The following is a 19,165-nucleotide window of genomic DNA, read 5'->3' on the forward strand; positions in this document are numbered from 1 at the left end:
ATACATACATACTATATAGTCTGCATGTGCTTACGTGTTTAAGGTTTTCACTTGTCCTTTCTTGATTAAAGCCGAAGATTTTACATTTGATAATAATCGGCGGGGAGTGGGGTCTGACTTTTATGGATATAGACTTTCAAAAGCCGAATATTTTTTAATTGAAAATCATCGGCGGCCATGTGATTAAAAGCCGAAGATTTTATGATATAATAATCGGCGGTATTTTCTAAAAGCCGAGATTTTGAAAAGCCAAATATTTTGAAAAGCCGTAGATTTTGAAAAGCCGTAGATTATCATTTGAAAAGCCGAAAAATTTGAAAAGCCGAAGATTTTGAAAAGCCAAATATTTTGAAAAGCCGAAGATTTTGAAAAGCCGTAGATTATCATTTGAAAAGCCGAAGATTTTTAAAAAGCCGACGATTTTGAAAAGCCGAAGATTTTGAAAAGCCGTAGATTTTGAAAAGCCGTAGATTCTGAAAAGCCGAAGATTTTGAAAAGCCGACAATTTTGTAAAGCCGTAGATTTTGAAAAGCCGACGATTTTGAAAAGCCGTAAATTTTGAAAAGCCGTAGATTTTGAAAAGCCGACAATTTTGTAAAGCCGTAGATTTTGAAAAGCCGACGATTTTGAAAAGCTGTAAATTTTGAAAAGCCGTAGATTTTGAAATCCCCTAGATTTTAAAAAGCAGAAGATTTTAAAAAGCCGATGATTTTAGAATTATAATAATCGGCGGGATTGTAAAAGTCGTAGATTTATTTGTAACCATGTATTTTTTAAAGGAAGAATAATAATAATCGGGGGGTTCATTGTGGCTTTCCATACTTATCTGCCATATTAATTACTTATGTTCATCAATATCATCTAGGCTTCATTTTCTTTCTAAGATCATGACATTTTTAAATATTGATTTAAGAAAATTATATTATAATGGTTATATTCTCCCACTGATAAATTATTGTTGTATTATTTGGGGTTGCTGTGCTAAACATGAGCTAGTTAGAATTATAAAATTGATACAAAGTGCCCCAAGACTAATTTAAGATGACTGACGGCTTTGAGCAAGCTTTGATTCCATTTTCACTTACAGAAGTAATATTTTATATAAAGTGCTTAAAGAAATTTAATCATATTTAAATACAATGACAAAAATTCTTAGGCTACATTTATGAATGTGTAAAACTGTAATCTTAATATTGGCTGTTATATGTTGACCATTATGGTATAACCGTTTCACAAATGATATCGGATATGTTCCTTACATCGTAACTACAATCCTCTTTCCTTTCATGAATGTGACCTACCGAATTAGACTATTTACCGGATTTGTTATTACATAAGCAACACGACAGGTGCCATATGTGGAGCAGGATCTGCTTACTCTTCCGGAGCACCTGCGATCACCCCTAGTTTTTGGTGGGGTTCATGTTGCTTATTCTTTAGTTTTCTATGTTGTGTCGTGTGTACTATTGTTTATCTGTTTGTAGTTTTCAGTTTTAGCCATGGCGTTGTCAGTTTATTCTCGATTTATGAGTTTGACTGTCCCTCTGGTATCTTTCGTCCCTCTTTTATGGTGACTACATTGTGAATATAGTATCATTGTTGAGGTTTTAAAAACAATGAGTACCTGTATAGCATGTAACTTATATATTCATAAAAAATGCACAGATACTATTAAATGTGATGTACAATGTAGATACTATTAAATGTGACGTAACGTTCATAGTAAATGTTTTATCTACATAAGCCTGAACATGTTATGGCGGTTCACATATGTCTTAAGCACCCATACTTCGTATATAAAGTCACAAAAAACGTCTACGCTTAAAACAGAAAATAAAGAATATTTTATTTACAGTGTCTGAACGAAAGCAGTATCATTTAAAAATTCAAATGTTGAAAATTGATCGTATATGGTGAAGGTTATATATTTTGAAATTCTTACGCAGGGAAATATTATCATACATTATTATATATCCTTTAGGTGAGCAAATCCTATGCAAGATGAAAATAGTCAAGATTCTGTGTGCGATGTTCATAGTGCTTATATCAGTTTTAGCAGGAACAGTTAGTGGAAAGCCACCAAGAGGACGACTTGAATTTAACAGAGTAAAACGAGATGCTAATGGCAACACTCTGGATAGAATCGTAGGATAACTGGTAATAACAAAAAGAATGACTATTCATTATCTTGTGTTTTGAATTACCACTACTACTACTACTACTTCTTCTTTTTCTTGTTCAACTACTACTACTTCTACTACTACCTCTACTACTACTACTACTACTAGTAGTACTTCTACTACTACTACTACTTCTACTGTTACTTCTACTACTACCTCTACTACTACTACTACTACTACTAGTACTTCTACTACTACTACTACTTCTACTGTTACTTCTACTACTACTACTACATGTAGTACTTCTAGTACTACTACTACTACTACTACTACTAATACTAGACATTTGCGGAAACTTTCATACACCTACGATTAGGATTACAATTACACTTACCGTTGCATTTAAATCTTGGGCGTTCTCAAAGTGTAAAAATAAACCGTCAATCCAAAACAATGTAACGATAGTGATGTTTTTCTGTAGTTCAACAACGATTTTTTTCTAAACTGTTTGCAGCAATGTGTTGTATACGGTGTTATCCAGGTTGAAAATGCTGTAATTGTACGAAGTATGATATAATGAACTAAGATTATTTAAGAAATATATTTAATATGAGACACACAAAATATCGCAATTGTCGTTGCAGTAGCTAGAGTGGGACAATTGCTGAAAAAAATCTAGCAATACTTTGTGTTAGGAAAGGTGCAATCAACCATGAAGCATGTTGGCATGTTTATGCTTAAACATACTTTCTCATTTTCTCTCTTATATTTTGTTTTAAAGAAGACCAGGAAATACAGCGGACAGGTGTTTTGGAGCTATTTATTTTTTATGAAATTTCACTTTTCGTTCGGTATAATTTTGAAATCTTTTATTTTTCCTGAATAGGACAAACACTTTTGTCTATTGTTTGGTTCCAATAGAAAAAAAATCACGACTTTTCGAGAAAAAAACCCAGTTATCAACGAACTTTTTTATTTCGAAAATATATGTTTGACTGTTCGCCAGACTCAGCTGAAATGTAAGAATAGGTGTACTCAAATAGTTAAAACTTTGCTATCTATGTTTTCAACAGCAACAAACAAAAAATGACAAAAGTTGTTTTTCTTTTATGCAATTATTATAATAGAGATCTTTGGAATCATTAAGTATTTCGCGGTGTTGATAATTATTCCCCATGAACATGGGTGGAACTGGTATACTCAAAACATGAGCTTTAATCCCTGTTCCGAGACGGGTATTGTTTTCATGAAATTTTCATGGAATTATAATATAGAGTGCACTGACGACGCAGGGGTCGATCCAGTCATTTTCAAAAGGGGATTCCAACCCAAAATAAAAGGGGGCGTCCATATGTCCCTATTTAAAATCATTGATCGGCAAGAAAAGGGGTGTTCCAACGCCCGGAACAGCCCGTGATCTCTCCTGCGTCGTTGTTCATTACGCAAATCTATTCAATTGATTGTTAGGGATAAAAAATGCAAAAGTGTAGCAGGCCAGAAGAAATAAAAAAAAAACAATTTACTTAAGTCGGCAAGGCAACAGTTGCGGATAAAAAGATGTAATCTCGTGCATAACAAAAACGACACCAATATTACTATTTCAAATAAAACTGTTTGTAGAGTATAATCTTCTGAACAATATTTTTGCTGGTTTTCGTATAATACTAACCATTGCATTAAAAATACCCTGTTTCACGGGGAAGGTCTATTGCTCCTGCTGATAATATATATTTCAAGTGTAATCCTAGGTATGGACCTAGTTTCCGCAAATGTCTACTACTACTACTACTACTACTACTACTACTACTTCTACTACTACTACTACTTCTACTACTACAAAAGAATAATAATCATAACGATAATAATAATAATAATAATAATAATAATAATAATAATAATAATAATAATAATAATAATAATAATAATAATAATAATAATAATAATAATAATAATAAAAATAATAATAATATAATAATAATAATGATAATAATAATAATGATAATAATTATTGCAGAGCAATATAATATTTCCCACAGAAAGGAATCAAAAGTTAGCGTGCAATAAATTCCAATATTGCACTAGTGCAATAAATCTTCAAAAATTCATGACGTCATCAACAACAAAATCTTAGTTTAAACCAATTTTTACTTTTTAGATAATATATTGCTATACAATAAAAGGATTATTGCATTAATATTGGGGAATATTGTCCCTCTTAGAGTATATATTGCACTTGCAAGCTCATGCAATATAAAATTCTGCTCGGGACAATATTCCCCAATATTCATGCAATAACCCTATATAATAATAATAATAATAATAATAATAATAATAATAATAATAATAATAATAATAATAATAATAATAATAATAATAATAATAATAATAATAATAATAATAATAATAATAATAATAATAATAATAATAATAATAATAATAATAATAATAATAATAATAATAATAATAATAATAATAATAATAATAATAATAATAATAATAATAATAATAATCATCATAAAAAACATAATACTAATTATAATTTGTATTTTTCAGGCTAATAGAGATCAGATGGTCTATGGCACCAGAAACTGGATCTTTCATAATTTAATAATAGAAGCTGAACTTAATAGATTTATCGTTGATCTATTTATTTGTTTTTATTTCATCTTAGTGATACCTTTTTGTCTTAATATTCTAGTGGCCATATGTTCCTTGAAAGAAAATATTGTTAAATGATTTACTGCAACTCATATGTGACCAGCCACGACATATCCAGGCTTATGGAGGTAGAACGTCAATGTGAGAAAAACGCCGTTAACTATATGACTAGCCATTTCCAGGCTTAGGAGGGTACATTGTCTAAAATATGAATTTTGTATATTTATCTAGAATAGTCCGAAACAAAACTCTCTGTCATTTTATTATGACATATTTGTTGTAATAGCAATGAAATGAGTCATTTCGAATACCGGTATGAAAATGAGACTGTTTTATGACGACTTTTATTCATTGAAGGCACTAATTTATAAAACACAAAATTATTGTATTAATTGGCTTTTAGTGATGTTCAATAGCGTATTTGAATAAAATTTCAAAGACTTAAATTTACTCCAATGCAAACAATTCTTAGCTCTATTTTAGAACATGTAATTTAAACTTGTTGAAATGAAGTTAGTTTAAAATTTGTCAAAGTATGCATTAAGAATTCCTTTTTTTAATTTAGATTTAATATGCATGTCTCTATACATAGTATGCGACGCATAACAGTTTATAAGTAGGTGTTATCTTAAATGCATTTGATACGGTGCATTAATTATGGATATATTCAGACTTCATTTATGAAAGGAAATCTATAGAGCAGAAATTTGAGGCCAAAGACGCTAAAATTGTTTATAACATTAAACATTTCAGCATCGACGGTAAAGGAATCTGTAAGGTATTTATCTTCTCATTTTAATTATTTTAATTTGGAAATTTTTTTTGTATCAATTTAAAATGTAGATTCCAATATTTTTCACCTCAAACGATAAAGTAAAACTTCTTCAAACTTATATATGATGTACAGTTCGGCGTCCGCAAAAAAGAAGCGAAGGAAAGTGTTTATCTCTTCTTCACAAATACGTATTTCATTGAATCTCGATATTTATCATGTTTATAATTTTTCTAACAATGACGTTCTACCTACATAAGCCTGCAAATGTCATGGTGGGTCACATATAGTGTTTCACTAATTACTGTTTAACCAGTTATCAAAGGTACCAGGATTATAATTTAATACGCCAGACGCGCGTTTCGTCTACACAAGACTCATCAGTGACGCTCAGATCAAAACAGTTAAAAAGCCAAACAAATACAAAGTTGAAGAGCATTGAAGACCCAAAATTCCAAAAAGTTGTGCCAAATAACTTGCTGTACGGAGTGGGTTCTCTCCATTGTTAAAGACCGGATGATGACTGGTTATTATTGACATCTTTGTTCTTTGTTTTGTTTTGTTTTTTTCTCTCTCTCGGAAATTTGTCACATTGTCAATCATAACACCGGGCATCTCCATATACTTATATAGAGGGACGATGTATATACTAGTACATTCAAAAACGTTAGTACGGACAAACCTTTTCATCAAAGATACCAGATGTATGAAAAGGCGATAATCAAAGTATTATTTGTTTAAGAATAAAAATCGGTCAAAGTCTAGTATAGCATTATATGCGATATGGATTTTGTTCAAGATGTAGACCGTATGGACCGTACCGTATGGTAACAAATTATCTGATATGTTTATCATTTGATCGTCTAGACTTGTATTGTTTGTTTTGGTGAGTCATTATCCTTTTAGAAAATGTAATTTAAATTGCACTGAAATTTGTTATGTTATCGGCTGGACTATCATATTAATTACGGTAATTATGTCTCTTTCAAACATAAAATGTACAGCGTAATTGTTCATAAATGTGACCAGCCACGACATATCCAGGCTTATGGAGGTAGAACGTCAATGTGAGAAAAACGCCGTTAACTATATGACTAGCCATTTCCAGGCTTAGGAGGGTACATTGTCTAAAATATGATTTTTGTATATTTATCTAGAATAGTCCGAAACAAAACTCTCTGTCATTTTATTATGACATATTTGTTGTAATAGCAATGAAACGAGTCATTTCGAATACCGGTATGAAAATGAGACTGTTTTATGACGACTTTTATTTATTGAAGGCACTAATTTATAAAACACAAAATTATTGTATTAATTGGCTTTTAGTGATGTTCAATAGCGAATTTGAATAAAATTTCAAAGACTTAAATTTACTCCAATGTAAACAATTCTTAGCTCTATCTTAGAACATGTAATTTAAACTTGTTGAAATGAAGTTAGTTTAAAATTTGTCAAAGTAAGCACTAAGAATTCCTTTTTTTAATTTAGATTTATTATGCATGTCTCTATACATAGTATGCGACGCGTAACAGTTTATAAGTAGGTGTTAGATAAATGCATTTGATACGGTGCATTAATTATGGATATATTCAGACTTCATTTATGAAAGGAAATCTATAGAGCAGAAATTTGAGGCCAAAGATGCTAAAATTGTTTATAACATTAAACATTTCGGCATCGACGGTAAAGGAATCTGTAAGGTATTTATCTTCTCATTTTAATTATTTTGATTTGGAAATTTTATTTGTATCAATTTAAAATGTAGATTCAAATATTTTTCACCTCAAACGATGAAGTAAAACTTCTTCAAACTTATATATGATGTACAGTTCGGCGTCCGCAAAAAAGAAGCGAAGGAAAGTGTTTATCTCTTCTTCACAAATACGTATTTCATTGAATCTCGAATCACGTGATGACGGAGATAGTTGGATATGACAAATTTTACCACACTCGTGAGGTCATACGTTATGAAGTAGTGTATATCGTTTAACGTTGTTGTTTACGAAACTCCAGAAGATTCGACTATTTACAGATAAAAGTTACCTGTGTACCAATATCATGAATATACATGACTAATGACCAGGCAAAATGTAATTGCTAAAATAGAGAGGACAAATCCGATACTCTACGGGAATAAAGAACATTTACTAGGTTTGGATTGTCCTAACCAATCCATAAACTTTGATTATTCACGTCTCGTAATATCTTCAAATCAGGTAGCAAGAAAAATTCACGCACTGACTGTCCATCCTTCAATTCTTAATATCGACTCCTAGGAGTCGATAATTAGCCCATACCGGACCGTATTGTCAAGAATTTCAATAACGGCCGGGAAACAGACTACATTTTTTAAGAGACAGATGCTTCGTTTGTAGGCTCAAACATAAGTTTATTTATATATTGACACATTTAAGTATCTATTAGAAATAGCTTCGTTGTATATATAATGAAATTTGATGCGACTTTTGTACGTAAAGGCAACATTAGTATATCGCTGTTCAAAAGTCATAAATCGATTGAGAGAAAAAAAATGGGTTAAAAACTAAATGAGGGAAACACATCAAGTGAAAAAGGAAAATAACAAAACAACAGAACACAGCAAATTCATAGAAACGAACTAGTCCCCGAGGGTACCACCAGCTCAGTAGCCAGTACTTTTTTTTACAGGAATGAAAATACGGATTTTTTTTGTTATTAAATTTGCTGTTACAAAATGTTAGAAATTATTATAAATAAAGGAATGTATCTCCCTCATGCAAAACTTTGCTTCTTTTCACGGATTCGGCTTTACTTTTCGATCCTTTTGGAATATAGCTCTTCATCTTTTATATAAGCTTTGGATTTCAAATATTTTGGCCTCGAGCATCACTGAAGAGACATGTATTGTCGAAATGCGCATCTTGTGCTAAGACAATTGGTACCGTTAATGTTATTAGATAACAACTGCAACATTCCTGACTTGGTACAGGAAAAAAATAGTGGTTTGAACCTGCTTTTGTGGCTAGCCAAACCTCTACACTTTATGGCAATGTTAAATATACCGCTAAAAAGACAACAATAGTACATGACGGAAACAGAGTACAAATAAATTCAATAACACCAAAGACAGAGAAATACAAAAATAAACAATATGATAGTACATTTCGACATGTTAACCTCAGAATAACTAAAATGATTTAGACAGTACACAAAAACAGCATAATAGAATAACGAAGTGTGTATTTGTAACACGAATGGATCAACGCCAGAAAAAGTAACGTCACTGGTATATTAAGAAACAAATGGACATAAATCCCCGGCATGAATCAAGATAAGTTATGTTATTTGATGTATTTGAAAACAATTATAACCATACTAAAATTGAATTGTGTTAGTCATAGTGTTACTTGGCGGCCTTTCTTCCAATTCAAACTGTGTTAAACAAACTAAATCATGTGCACATAGTTGCTGAAACTAAAATCATACCACTGGGTGATTAAATATCATACACGTTAGAGATGTAGCTAGCTATAAAACCAGGTTTAGTTCATCCTTTTCTACATAAAAAAATGCATGTACCGAGTGCGGACAATGACAGTTGTTATCCATTCGTTTGATGTGTTTCAGCCATTTATTTTGACATTTGATTAGGGACTTTCTGTTTTCAGTGGTTCAGTATTTTTGTGATTTTACTGTTTCTATAATTGGTTGTTTTTCATTCACTTGTATATAACACAACATATACAAAACAATTAATATTTTTTTTTTTAAATATTTCTTGTTGGTTTGTGATGATTTTATTAACTTCCTGTGGTATATGGATTCTTTTTGGATGGTGCATCCTTTGTTTGTTAGGAATAGCGTTTCTGTTGTTGTTCCCTCTTTTGGGTTGTTTCATCATATAGTGTTTCACTAATTCCTGTTTAAACTTGCTGTACGAAGTGGGTTCTCTCCATTGTTAAAGACCGGATGATGACTGGTTATCATTGACATCTTTGTTCTTTGTTTTGTTTTGTTTTTGTTTTTTTTCTCTCTCGGAAATTTGTCACATTGTCAATCAAAACACCGGGCATCTCCATATACTTATAAAGAGGGACGATGTATTTAATATACTAGTACATTCAAAAACGTTAGTACGGACAAACCTTTTCATCAAAGATACTAGATGTATGTAAAGGAGATAATCAAAGTATTATTAACATACACTATAACAATATATCATTTTACCAGACCACGGTTTGCGGAAGTAGTCAAGAAGACAATATTATGTTTTTCAGGGGTTGACAGGATACACGTGATCGTTGTTAGTTTCAACTTCAATATAATTATGCAAGCAGATGTAATAAACAATGATTTCATACATTATTTTTTTTTTTTGGTTTACACTCTTTATATGGCTTTATTTATGATCTTATTCCAGAGTGCACAATTCTTATTCTACATATTTCACCTTTATCAAAATTAGGAAATCTGTTTGGTCGTCCCATTTTGTTGTAGGGATGTTTAGATTAAGTGTCGAGTTAATATGTATATTATTTTGTGTTGTCTGCGAGAAACAAATCATTTTTCTGATCTAGTAACTAAATTCAAAACCAATATAGATAATGTTAACATATATATTTTATTGAACTGTGTAAATTAATCGGAATACGAATGACAACATGCACCTACAATTCTTTTGTGTGTTTCCCCTGAGACTACTATATGTGTTATAGTAGTCTCAGGTTTCCCGTTTCGGTAACACATGACATTTGCGCGGGAACTTCTTACATAAACATCGTGAAATGTACTGTAACAGTTTAATATTGATTTTTGGAGGTAATGTGATATTATTTATTATTCAATAGTACATAATTTTACGTCAGGTTTGTACACATTAAGTCTCTAGTCAGTGGCGGATCTAGAGGAGGGGGGATTCCGGAGGTTGTACCTCCCTTTTTTGTTGACGATCAATTCATTTGCCATGGATACGGATATCAGTTGGAACTGACCCTTTATCCTGGGTTAGGATCCCCTTTTAAAAATGGCTGGATCTGTCTCAGCTAGTCAAGTCAGAACCGAAACACATCAGTGGCAGATCTAGCCATTTTGAAAGGGGGGTCCAACCATGTCCCCATTCAAATGCATTGATCACCCCACAAAAGGGGCGATTCCAACCGGGAACCCTCCTGCTGGATCCGCCACTGCACACTACTCGGACCTATGTTATTTAGTGAGTGATGCAAAAAAAACTCAATTTACATTAGGTCCCCCTTTTTGAAAAATTACTAAATCCGCCTCTGCTTATCCTGGGTGAGGTCCCCCTTTTTAAAAATTAGTCTCAGTTACTCTAATCTAAACTGAAACACATCAGGGGCGGATCCAGCCATTTTGTGAAAAGGGGGGGTCCAACCATGTGCCCATTCAAATGCATTGATCACCCCAAAAAAGGGGTGGTTCCAACTGGAAACCCTCCCCTGGATCAGCCACTGCACATTACTTGGACCTATGTTAGTTCATTACATGAAATTACTTCAGTGATGCGAAAATAACTCGATTTACTAATAAATTTCCTTATTAAAGAAACTTTATATAAAAGTAAACATGTTCATTATATTTTGCTGTGTGAAATTGCTTATGCGGGAAAGACCCATTACAACCCGACCATAGAGGAGACAACAGCTGAAGGCCACCAATGGGTTTTCAATGCAGCGAGAAGCTCCCACACCCGGAGTCGTCACAACAAACCCGTTCTAGAAATAATTTGTGAATGAAATTGGTAAATACAGTTATTCTTGATCTTCATACAATTTAAGGGCATTTCCAAATAGTCCTAAATATAATGCTTTATGCATCTGAAAAGGGTTGAAAATAACCCTGAAAAATCATCGTTTTTCCTCTAGCATAGTTTGTACGTGCAGTATAAGTGTATTTTAAAGGCACAACAGTGAAGCCGCTGTATAATACTTCAATCGAACCGATTTACTTTTTGAAGTTTAATTACTATACTATATATAAAAATATTAATTTTCGCAAACCATTTAGGTCACGGAAATTCCAAAATATGGCATCAGTAAGGAGAGTTGTACAAATAATTTCAATACACAGAACCCCCATGATTATTCATCTTTAACTAAAAGTATTCATCATTTTCTATTTTATAGGTACTAACAATATTCCATTTTTCTATAATTTGGATTAAAATGTGCAAAAATCTGAGTTAGAATAGGTCGAATGCCCCAAATAAACATTCCCTGATTGGTTGAAGCACTGTGGTGCCGATGTAAAGCATAGCAAGCCTCGATATAAAGCACACGCTTCACAGAAATAATTAAGGAGAGTTTTACAAATAATGTTAATACACAGACCCTCAATCCAATTTATGTATTGCTAAAAATAATCAAGTGTTCATCATTTTCTGTTTTGATTCTGTTAACAACATTCTATTTTTTCTTTAATTCCATTTGAAATGTGTGAAACCCCGCAATGAAAATAGGTGGCCTCAATGATGTAAAAGCAACCCAAAAAATTTCCGTTAATATGTTAACATCTTGAACTTCGACCCTGTGTTCAAAGGGTTAATAAACCGATTCACAAATAGAGATATCCTTTCGCTCAAGTGAAGTATACAGGCAACTTCGTTAACAGAAAAATATACACACTTTATCAGTAATATATTGTCATGCTTCTGCATATCCAGGTTTTTTTGTATGCTGAACTTCAGTCAAATTCAATTCTATACAAACTTTCATAGGCGGATCCAGGGTTGGGAAAAATTTGGTTGATTATATAGGAAATCACTGAAGCATGACTGTAAAGATACCTTAAAATACCAACAACTCTGACTGAGTACACAATTTGATTCATTTTAGCTCATTAGCTGGGCTCACTCCCTAAAAATATTCATTGCGGCTCACTGGCAAATATCTTACGATACTCATGTGTAGAAAAATTGATAATCTATACATGTGTGTGAGGAGTAGTTAGCTTAAATATAGCTGAATTTGGAAAATTTGAAAATGACTTGTGGAATGAAGATGTAGTAAAGACCGAATATCAGTTTTGGTCTTATATATGTAGTACTTTAAAATTTTAGTCTTACATAAAATTGAGAATGGAAATGGGGAATGTGTCAAAGAGACAACAACCCGACCAAATAAAAAACAACAGCAGAGGGTCACCAACAGGTCTTCAATGGAGCGAGAAATTCCCGCACCCAAAGGCGTCCTTCAGCTGGCCCCGAAACAAATATATACTAGTCCAGTGATAATGAACGCCATACTAATTTCCAAATTGTACACAAGAAACTAAAATTAAAATAATACAAGACTAACAAAGGCAAGAGGCTCCTGACTTGGGACAGGCGCAAAAATGCGGCGGGGTTAAACATGTTTGTGAGATCTCAACCCTCCACCTATACTTCTAACCAATGTAGAAAAGTAAACGCATAACAATACGCACATTAAAATTCAGTTCAAGAGTTACATGTATATATGTGTACAAATATATATCACTGTTTCAGTGCATCAGACAGGCAATGGTGAATAGACACTGAAAAGTCTTGGATAACATTTTATATAGTTTTGAATGTTTCTTCATCAGTTGACTTGAATTAGGTGGAGCCAGGAGGTGTGTTCTAATTTCCAACAGAGGAGCGCTCAACCTATATCAATTTGTGCATGAAGCAAATTGATAGTTGCTAGATACTGAATGATTATACCACAAGAAAGTTTTAACCTGTGCATACTTAAAATACGATAAAAAAAAAACATGTCTTTTTCAGGACTTCTGATCCAACCATGTAGTATGGCATTTTATTGAGATATGGTTTTGGTCAATGGATGTTCATGAAGAACCTGCAGTACAAATTATATCACTGGATTTAGCTATTTGTCTAAGTGTATTATTAAAGTACTTTGCTTTGAGCTCAGTTCATTGTTATGCAATTCATTCTTTGTGAAATAAAGATTTGACAGACAACTCTCATGTACAAGGATTTGTCAAAGTAGTTTCACCTCTTTCTTCAATGTAAGTTATAGGGAGATAAAAAGCATATATCGATTTGAACCAAACATTATACAAATGTATGTCCTTTGACCAAATTTTATAAAAAGAACAAATTTAACCGACAATGCTACTCCCGCTACAAGCAATATGATGCTAGGTTGTTTTAATACATCTGTACTGCCTACTGATGACTTGGTCCTGAGTGTAAATGGTCATTGTATTATGTTTAAAAAAAGATATAAGGCCTATCTGGCCTAATTGATTTCTAAAAAAAAAATTTCATTGTACATGTTCAACATTTTTCATTCAATTGTTTATTTCTAATAAATTTGTGTGAATTAACATTGTAACAGTAAATGTTAATTACTACACTTTCATACCACAACAAATACTGTATTTGTGGTACATGTATCCCTTATATTTGTATCTATGTAACAAACAAAAATGAAAAGAGAATAATTTTGCAATACCTTTTGAATACTATAACTTTTTAGACATTTAGACATATTAAGACTAATTAAGTAGATGTTGATAATATCCACTTGACATGCTTGAAATTCTATTAGATCACTTTTGGAGCAGTTTTGAGTCTTTGAAGCATGCTCAAAAAAGTTCTTTTGGTGAAATCATTTTCATATTTGTCAATTTTTTTTTGCTTCGACCAGCTTTGGAGGAAATATTATCAAAGAATTGATAAAAATCAGCACAGAAGTTTACTTCCTATCTCATCTAGCCCCTAGCATCTTGTCAGGCATTGTCATTACTAAAAACCAATAAGTGTATTCTAATCTGAGGAACATTTCGACCTTTTAACAATTATTTTTACTAATGATACTGACGATCCTCCACAAAGTAATGTAAATAGAACCATACAAATAGTAAGCAAATACATATAAAAAAAGATGTGGTATGATTGCCAATGAGATAATTCTCCACAAGAGACCAAAATGACACAGAAATTAACAACTACAGGTCACCGTAAGGCCATCAACAATGAGCAAAGCCAATTTCGCATAATCATCTATAAAAGGCCCTGAAATGACAATGTAAAACAATTTAAATAGGAAGACTAACAGCCTTATTTATGTACAAAAAATTAATGAAAACGAATATGTAACACATAAACAAACGACAACCACTGAATTACAGGCTCCTTATATCATGTTCTCAAATCTAGATATCATCTCCCATTTAGAAAAAAAACACATGAAAATATGAACCTAGAAAAATGTATTATGTGTTGCTCTCCTAGCTACAAAATGTATCCAAAATCAAAGATGTGGAATATATTCTATCATAATCATTTAGTAACTAATGCAATTAATGTCTCTTCCATGCCCGTCTTGAACATAAAAACTAAATAATAAATAAACAACACTCCTAATGCTCAGATTGTTTGTCATCGTGCAACACAACTAATCACACCATATAGGAAAAACATAGAACTCCTTTTGTCATAAGACACTGTCAAACATCCAAATATACTATCCACACTCATATGTGTCCACACTTGTTTGTTTAAGAATAAAAATCGGTCAAAGTCTAGTATAGCATTATATGCGATATGGATTTTGTTCAAGATGTAGACCGTATGGACCGTACCGTATGGTAACAAATATTTCTGATATGTTTATCATTTGATCGTCTAGACTTGTATTGTTTGTTTGGGTGAGTCATTATCCTTTTAGAAAATGTAATTTAAATTGCACTGAAATTTGTTATGTTATCGGCTGGACTATCATATTAATTACGGTAATTATGTCTCTTTCAAACATAAAATGTACAACGTAATTGTTCATATATGTGACCAGCCACGACATATCCAGGCTTATGGAGGTAGAACGTCAATGTGAGAAAAATGCCGTTAACTATATGACTAGCCATTTCCAGGCTTAGGAGGGTACATTGTCTAAAATATGATTTTTGTATATTTATCACATATAAGGCTTTGTTAGGAACAGATGCTGCATTAATTACGATGATGCAGTTCTAATGATCTTATTAATTAAAACTCACGAGTTCAGATCATTTTTGATTGCAAACACTTTGAAAGGTTGTTAATCAATTTATGCAGAAAAGAATAATTTCAAATTCAAACAAAAGCAACATAAGTTCTTTATTAATTTCCAGCAAAGTATATAAACGAAGTATATTAGTTTGCCTTACCACACATACTTCGACAGAGAAAATTGAAGGAACTGTCTTTAGTTTGTAAGTGTTTGTTGATTTTAATATTATTTTTACAAGGCTTTAAACAGATCTGCAATGCTTCAACAACTTAGCAAGATTATGATAAATGTCGTATATTGTTTCTGATATTTTTGTTTACTAGCTTTACAAAACTTTGAATAATTGTAATACTAAGGTTTTTCTATCTCAGGATTAGATTACATCAGCTGTATTTTGAAACACCTTAGGATTTTTTTTTTGTTTCTTGGGGATCTCTAATTTCGTACTTTATTTGGCATTTTTAACTGTTTTGTATTCGAGCGTTACTGATAAGTCTTTTGTAGAAGAAACGCTGTCGTAGGATTATAATTAAATTTTCTTTATTGATGTTGGATAAAAATAGAGACATTTTATATTTGAGATCGAAATTTAATGGTTTATCTCCCTATACATGCAATTATTAAATGAAATTTCTACATTCTACGGGCTTTTGTCAGAACTATACTAGTTGGACATTGGAAGTTCAGTGAAAAATAATTATGTTGTCTTTTATTTTCAAATGTCATTACTATAAAACATTTACTATCAAAATTATCTTAGTACTATGCATTAGAATTATTTAAACTCAATCGTTGAGTCAATTCAGCCAATCAAGCACTGTTTTTTGCGCTTTGGTCGGATTGGTTTCTCTTTGACACATTTCATTCTAAATTATATTACAGAATTTGGAATTCCTCAGAATTAAACAAAACCATGGTATATCTTTAATATAAAATTTGGAAATGATGGGTTAAATAACATTGTGTATTGTAGTGTTTTACTTAATTCGTTCTGTTTTTATTCAAAAACGAATGAACGAAAAATTGCTACATATCTTTTTTATTAACCTTAGATAAGGATATTGCACTTTTAAAATATACAATTTTATTATATTAGAAAAATAGATTTTACATCACTATAACATTCACACGATTTTTTCAATACAGGAAGTTTTTTATTAATAAAGTTCTATCAGAATGCGTTTTTATTATATAATTTTCCTACAGAATATATTCGGAAATTCTAACGCAGGAAAATCTTATCCTACATTATTATATGTCATCTAGGTGAGCAAATCCTCGACAAGATGAAAATGGGCAAGATTATGTGTGCCATGTTCATGGAGCTAATATCAGTTTAAGCAGGAACAGCTAGTGGAATGCCACCTCGAGGACGACTTGAATTTAGCATATTAAAACGAATTTCTACACTAAAAACAGAAAATTCCAAAAATGTTGTTTAGCTTCTGGTTGAGAACAGAATCATTTGATAAGGGACATTCCGTTTTGATTTTGCCCAAGAGTTTAGTATTTTTGTGATTTTACTTTTTTTTTTAAATATGTTAAATTGTAATTTTAAATACAGCACATTTTGCTTTCCAAACTATTATTTAATGTTCAAAGTTTTTCGTATATGATGATGAAGCTAGGTTATATATTCGGAAATCAAATGCAAGAAAATCTCATTCTACATTATTATATGTCATTTAGGTGAGCAAATCCTCTGCAAGATGAAAATATTAAATATTTTGTGTGCGATGTTCATAGTGCTACTATCAGTTTTAGCAGGAACAGTTAGTCAACGTGGATCACAACGTCCATCAGCAGGACGTCTTGAATTTAACAGATTAAAACGAGATGCTAATGCCAACACTCTAGATAGAATGGTAAGGTTTCTGGTAATTACGTAAAGAAAAATTATTCCTTATATTGAGTTTTAAAATAACAACAACTGCTACTACTACTACATGTACAACTATTACTACTACTACTTTTACTACAACAACAACATAATGATAATAATAAGGGTAATAATAATAATAATAATAATAATAATAATTAATAATAATAATAATAATGATAATAATAATAATAAAAATAATAATAATAATAATAATAATAATAATAATAATAATAATAATAATAATAATAATAATAAAAATAATAATAATAATAATAATAATAATAATAAAAGTTATAATAATAAATGATTAAATAATAATGATAATAATAACAACATAATCAATAATAATCGGTTTTTTTTTTTTTTTTTCAGGTAAAAAGAGATTAGTTGGTCTGTGGCACAACAAACTGGATCTTTCATCATTAAATAAAAGAAGTTGAACTTAATTTTATTTATCGTTGATCTATATATTTTTTTTTTGTTATTTCATCTTAACATACTATTGGCCATATGTTCCTTGAAAAAATGGTTTTAAATTGATTTGCTAATTCATAAAAGTATCAAACAAGAACGGGTGCCACATGTGGAGCAGGATTTGCTCGGCCTTACGGAGTACCTGAGATTAACCCCAGTTCTAGGTGAGGTGCGTGTTGCTCTGTATTAAATTTTCTTTGTTTTGTTTTGTTTTTTGTAATGTTGTTTTTTCTGTTTGTCTGTTGGTCTATTTCTTTTGTAGCCATTGCGTTGTCAGTTGATTTTCGACTTATAAGTAATTATAAAGGAGAAATTCATCACATATAACATCTGCAGTGGCCGCTGCCCTGTTGGAATATCTACAAAGACAAATACAGTTACAGTCATAATACAAATAAATGAATATATGTATATATATAGAACTCGGAGGTGCGATGAGTAGGCTGAAGTGCGATGGTATCGCTGAAGTGCGATCATCTACGCCAAAATGAGATGGTCCCGACGCTGATGCGTTATAATCTATTTGACGCATGGTTGTCATTCTAAAGTCAACAGAAGTCAAATTATAATAAAACCTAGATTTAATAATTGTTAGTACGTGGTATCTATAAGTTTACCTCCATTATGCATGGTCTATGGATGTCCTTACAATTGGATACTAAATGAGAGATCGTCCTCCTTGATTTTCGTCATTTTGGAATACATCTGCATTTGCATTTAATCTGTAATACGTTGTTTCATTCGTAAACTCCTCGTTTATCTCATATATAAACTGAAGAGATGTCTGTAATGCTGTAAAAAATCGTGAATTTGTCGTCTGTTTCTTTATCATTCTATATAAGAACTTCATCACGGATACAGTGAGAATATCATTTCAGGATTCGCACATTACATACACTGAGGTTTCTAACACAGAATAACTGTTGTCAAAGAACATAGAATTGAATATATGATTTGAATTTATATTGATTTTGTTTTTGCTTTTGTGCAATATACTCTGCTGTTGCAAGTTGATCCCCCAATAAAATACGCTATGCTTTAGCGAATTGATCCCCCTCAAAAAAAATTACCCCCTTTTTTGTTTCCTGCAATACACTATGCTGTTGCGAATTTCCTCGAGAGGCTTCTGATATGAGCCGTGGCATTAAATTATTGCTTGCGTATTTCCGTATATGATAAATCACATTAATATAGATTTGCTATGGTTAGATGTTGATGTTGATAAAGTTATCCATATCGATGTTTCTAATTCATTTTAGCATATACAGTAGTGTTACAGCCA

General features: G+C 31.6%; 1 long non-coding RNA gene across 4 annotated transcripts in view; it reads left to right on the plus strand.

The window, feature by feature from the left end:
* Positions 1-17,855, plus strand: part of LOC139501876 (uncharacterized) — a 205,123-nt gene extending 187,268 nt beyond the window's left edge. For 2 of the 4 annotated variants that reach the window (XR_011658671.1, XR_011658668.1), the window contains exons 2-7: positions 1,982-2,157; positions 4,674-5,556; positions 13,295-13,539; positions 15,649-15,729; positions 17,217-17,392; positions 17,782-17,855. This is a non-coding gene — a long non-coding RNA (uncharacterized lncRNA). The remainder of the gene's footprint in view (positions 1-1,981; positions 2,158-4,673; positions 5,557-13,294; positions 13,540-15,648; positions 15,730-17,216; positions 17,393-17,781) is intronic. The other 2 variants (XR_011658670.1, XR_011658669.1) reach the window with 2 other exon arrangements.
* Positions 17,856-19,165: the final 1,310 nt, after the last annotated feature.

The sequence above is a fragment of the Mytilus edulis genome, chromosome 13, assembly GCF_963676685.1.
Source record: "Mytilus edulis chromosome 13, xbMytEdul2.2, whole genome shotgun sequence".
Lineage (NCBI taxonomy): Eukaryota > Metazoa > Mollusca > Bivalvia > Mytilida > Mytilidae > Mytilus > Mytilus edulis.